The sequence below is a fragment of the Montipora capricornis genome, chromosome 11 (genome assembly GCF_036669925.1).
Source record: "Montipora capricornis isolate CH-2021 chromosome 11, ASM3666992v2, whole genome shotgun sequence".
NCBI classification, from domain to species: domain Eukaryota; kingdom Metazoa; phylum Cnidaria; class Anthozoa; order Scleractinia; family Acroporidae; genus Montipora; species Montipora capricornis.
Window position 1 is genome coordinate 21,751,772 of NC_090893.1, and position 5,000 is coordinate 21,756,771.

The window sequence follows — 5,000 nt, forward strand, 5'->3', positions numbered from 1 at the left end:
ATTAATAAACTATCTATCTACTGTACTTGTGACCAATACAAAAGAACCTGTCCACAGTTAGCATCCTTCCGCAGAACAAATCACAAGTTAAAGAAAAATGCATTATCTGTAGTAAACAGATACTGATGAAAGACCTCAGACACCATGTTTTCATGTGTAAAACAAAGAAAGGCCTCCTTAGCTCTGAATCAGATGATGATAGCATGAGTGTTCCTGCCTTTACCTCGTGAAGAATTCCGGAAAGTAGCACCTCTGTGAAAGAAGGACAGCCTGCTGAGAATGTAAATGATGATGAGAGTTTGAGTGTGCCAACCTTTTCCCCAGGAAGAATCCCAGAGAGTACCATTTCACTGCAAGATAGTCAAGCAGATGATCAGCCCGAGAATTCATTTGCTTTAGAAAGCACTTCATTGTTCAGCAATGCCATTGCAGCTGTTCCAGTGGTTGACATTTTGTCTGTTGACGAAATTGAGGATAAAGTGGTATCCTGCTGTTTGACTGAGAACATCAGCAATCCAGTTGAAGTTCTGGGGTGTCTTAAAAAAATATCTGGCAACTGGGCAACCACTTGAACTGTCGGATGCCACAGAATGTAGCAGAGGGCAGACAAATTTCATCTTAGTTGACAGAAATAATTTACTACTACAGCCTTTGATGAATTAACATCTTCTGAGAATTATCGTGTCACATTGGAAGTTCAATTTTATGGTCAAACTGAAGAACTACGTCGTTTTTAAGAACTTTATCTTGGTCATTAGGAGGCACAAGTCCATCAGATTTAAAGTGTTCAATTGATAAGCCTGAGAAAGGAAATTGCCTTTTAACGGCACAGGTGTGAGTGCCAATCACAGTTGTGATTCGTAATTAAGGCCTCTCTACTTTGTTTGCAGTTCACTGCTGTTCTTGACTGGCACTGATGAATTATTCGACAGAACATATCATGATGGTAAACCAGAGGATTTCCTGACTTCTACGTAGTTTCACGAAATATCTTTGGAACTGATGCAGAGAACAAGATAAGATTGTGATTATGGTAACCAAGATAACTGTATGGCTTAAAAATCCTTAATTTATTTTTTTGTTTGTTTTTTTAGTGGAGCGTAAGTTGTACTGCAAACCACTGTTTTTCTAAATTGACTGAATTCTTTGCATACAAAGTAGTTTTAACTAAATTCAAACAGCTGATTTTTTATTTATGTCTGTTATTATGTCGAACACTCGAACTCAGTGATTTCGATTCATTTTTTTAGTAAGAATTAAAGCCACAAATCCTAAAGCTTAAGTCATTAATTACGGCAAAGCACTAAATAATACAGAAGCAGAGGAAAGTACAACCGAGTAGCTTTTACTTAAATTTCATTGAAGGACTCAAAAACACTTCAGGGTTCGCCCACAAACTCTAAAGTCAATAACTACTTGGTGCACCTGTACAATCAACAACTACCTACTACTTCTCAGTACATTTCATTGAAATGGGCACACTTAAGGGCTTCCCCCACTGCATCACTCAACTAGTAGAAAAGATTAATTGATTGCTCGAATAGCCCTATGTAGGGATTTCCTTTCCTACTTTCGCGAGCCTCTCATTCGTGGTGACACGCGTTATAAAAAGGCCAACAAATCGCAAGACGTGAACTTCTTTTTCAAAGAAGAAAACACCAAATACAAACACAGCTTTCGGAGCTAGGGGTCTTTTTTTTTTCTTTTGAAGCGCGCGTGATAAAGAGTTCTTGCCCTTGTCCTCCGCCCCATTCCCCTCGCGACTTTCGCTTTCTTGAAATCACTCAACCGTCGTCACCTACGCACTTTAAAAGAACCACGAGCTTGACACGTCATGCTAAACATTTTTAATGGACCTGTCACACTCCAGAGTTTCGCGTACTGAAACAAAAACTCGATCCGCAGTTGAGGTGAAATGTTGTGTGTTATTTGGCCACTAATACTCGCGAGACAAGTAAACCTATTCAAAGCAGACAGTTTTCTGAGTGAAATAAAGACTGAATTTACTGGCCCGTTAAGCCTGGTTTTCACTAACGACGCAAGTACAAAGCACAAGAACTCTTATTTTTCCGTGAAAATGGGGTTGAAGCAATTTTGATCCTTGCACAAGAGCACGGTTCAAAATTCTTCCTTTCCCTTATGCTAGCGTTCGCTTTCGTCGTGTGAAAACGCAACACAGCATTTGCTACGTCTGGCCAATTTAAAAAGCACTCGTTCCAGATTCCCTGTGTCTGAGCATTTGAACAAATGCCAGGGGCCTTGTTTGATTTTTACTCTCATGTCGACGTTTGCCTGATTCACTAGGATAAGCTACTTGCTACTTGCTTGTGCTCGTGCTTGGGTCTCCAGTGAAAACCAGGCTTAAATGGCTGTAACCATGCAAAATATACTCATTCGAGAGTTCGGAAAAAGACAAGCGACTTATTGATTTCAATTAACATTATTTTCAGACACAGTTATTTAAGGATGCAATTGACTTGTCAATTTCATCTACATATATTATGAATTGAATAAATGGTCCTCAGTTCTAAATTACTTTATGCAGTTTTATTTGCATAAACTTGTTTGCACAACTCCAATATCACTTTTTAAAAAAATCAGAAAATTTACTTAGCAAAGCTTTAGGATAACATTCGCTTTAAATTTTTTATTCATCGCTCCCTACTACCGTTCCGCGGGACGTAATAGGGAGTTTTAGCAAAGACGACGGCTACAGCAACGAAAACGTTAGTCCAAAATATAACTTAGCGCTATCGCAAGTATTTCACGATTAATCCGTCTTGTTCACATTGTACAATACAGGCGAACTATCCTGTAAATGGATGGGTACGACCGGTTTTAAAGTCAAAACTGAAAATGACTTTTTCGTTGTTATATGCTCACGTTGTCGTCAAAACCTTAAATTTGGTGATTTCACGTTGTGTTGTTTTGTGGAGTACGGCAAAGAAATGCACGGAAATTCGTGTTGCACGTGCAGCACGAGCATTTTTCCTTTTTCAACCAGTAATATTCTTGCTTTGTGGCGTTGCCGTTGCCGTACCCGTCGTCTTTGCTAAAACTCCCTAATGATGACGTTCCGTGAGTATTCCTCTAGACTCTCGACTCGACGTACACGACTGCTGGTAAATGGAGCGTTGGCCACAGGGAACGAACGTAACAATTCATTTCCAATCAAGTTTAAACTTCTTAATTTTTATTTTTCTCCTTTGTTTGGAACCCTTTCGATTCAATAAGAAAAAAGTATCTATTTTTGGATTGTGCACGTGACCGGAAACGAGCTTTTGTATTTTCTGTCCACGAAAATACAATCAAATGGCGGCCATGTTGAGTCCCGCGGGATTTAAAACTTTTGTTTTTGCGCATGCACCGACACTCGTTCCCAAACATTTCAAATCGAGGCTCGGGGTACGAACTCTATATAGCCGCAGCGCGAATAAAGCCCATTGAATGACTCATAAACACACCTTAGGCGGCTATTGTTATGATAATGCCGAGGAAACGTAATAGTTTTTGTCTAAATAGCACCAAAAGACCTGTTCAGCGTCGTTTTACCAGTCCTGATACAAATTTGATGTAAAAGGGAGGGATGTCACAGTAGTGAGAGCACTAGCCTCCCACCAATGTCACCGGCGCCCGGGGTTCGATTCCCTGACGCGGCGTCACATGTCGGTTGAGTTTGTTAGTTCTCTACTCTGCTCCGAGAGCTTTTGCTCCAGGTACTTTGGGTTTTCTCTCTCCTCAAAAGCCAAGCTACGATTTGATATGATATGGTTTGATTTCTGTACCTTGTCCCTATAATTAGTTCCTCAGCTCTGAATGCACTTGACACTTTTAAGTGTATTTAAAAATACCGTAAATCCTCTATTAAGCCCCCACCCCCCATCCCCACGAGGCTTGTTTATTTCAAGCACGTTTGAGAGGGGCTTAATAAAGAAGGGGGGGGGGGCTTATTCAGTTTGATTTAGTGAAAAGCATATAGCTTTGTTTGTTTGTTGAGCCTCCAGCACTTGGCAAAGTAGCCTGACTTCTGGTTGTTATACACGATTGTGGTCTCATTCACAGAGTCAAGCTAATCCTGCCAAGCTGACCAAGTGCTGGAAAGGTCAGACCACAACACCGGGAACACTGTCCCCTACTCTTTTCGAATAGTGTGTGGGATCTTTAACGTTCCACAGAGTTAATGAACAAGGGCTGTGAGACGGCACCTCTGGCTTATCGTCCTTATCCGAGAAGCCTTGAAAGTCTAACCATTTGCAGATGTAGTTACAGAGGCGGCACTTTCTCCTCAGTTATTTTAAGACCCTGAGTGTTGGTCCGGCCGGAGTTGAACTCACGACCTCCCGCGTGACCGCCCGGTGCTCAACCAACTGAGCCACCGGGGCGCAGTTACCTGCAGCAAAAAGAAAAGAAAGAAAGAGACTAGAGTTAAGGCCTGGCCAAACGCTCGCAACATTTTTGCATGATGTTGCGACACATGTTGAACGGGCTGAGCAAACGCACGCAACTTTTTCAACATTTTCAACGCAATATGTCGATGTTTATGCGCCCCAGCCCCAGGCGCGCAACAAAGTGGACCTAACTCGCATGCCCCAATGCAACAATGTTGCGTGACCGTGGCCAATCTCGACCCCAGAGCTCTTCTTTTTACTGAGGGAGAGAAGAGCTCTGGGGAACCCTGAGAAAAAATCTCGTCACATTGGTTTTCGTGAAGAACAATCAAAAGCGTCTCTAATTGGTGCATACATGTTAGCACGAGGAGTGAGCAGGCGCCGAAAAGCTCAAATAGCCAATTTTTGCCTATAAAAACCCTACGGCGCATGTTCTCCAACATAGAGTTTCCCAGAGCCTTGAGTCGATCCGAGGCTCGGGTGACGAGAACGGAACGTGGCCAAACGAGTACAACATCATGCAACATCCAAAATGTTGCACGAAAAATTTGACCGTTTTCAAATTTGATACATCATCATCCAACATGCTGCAACATATCGCAACAGGGTGGC

At 41.9% G+C, this 5,000-nt stretch overlaps 1 protein-coding gene and 1 long non-coding RNA gene across 2 annotated transcripts in view; one reads left to right on the forward strand and one right to left on the reverse strand.

Moving 5' to 3' along the window:
- LOC138024427 (uncharacterized) overlaps positions 1-5,000 on the reverse strand; it is a 308,112-nt gene that overhangs the window by 78,274 nt on the left and 224,838 nt on the right. The window lies entirely within an intron of this gene.
- The window catches only part of LOC138024447 (uncharacterized), an 18,064-nt gene that overhangs the window by 10,930 nt on the left and 2,134 nt on the right, over positions 1-5,000 (forward strand). The window contains exon 2 of the long non-coding RNA XR_011127001.1: positions 891-1,033. This is a non-coding gene — a long non-coding RNA (uncharacterized lncRNA). The remainder of the gene's footprint in view (positions 1-890; positions 1,034-5,000) is intronic.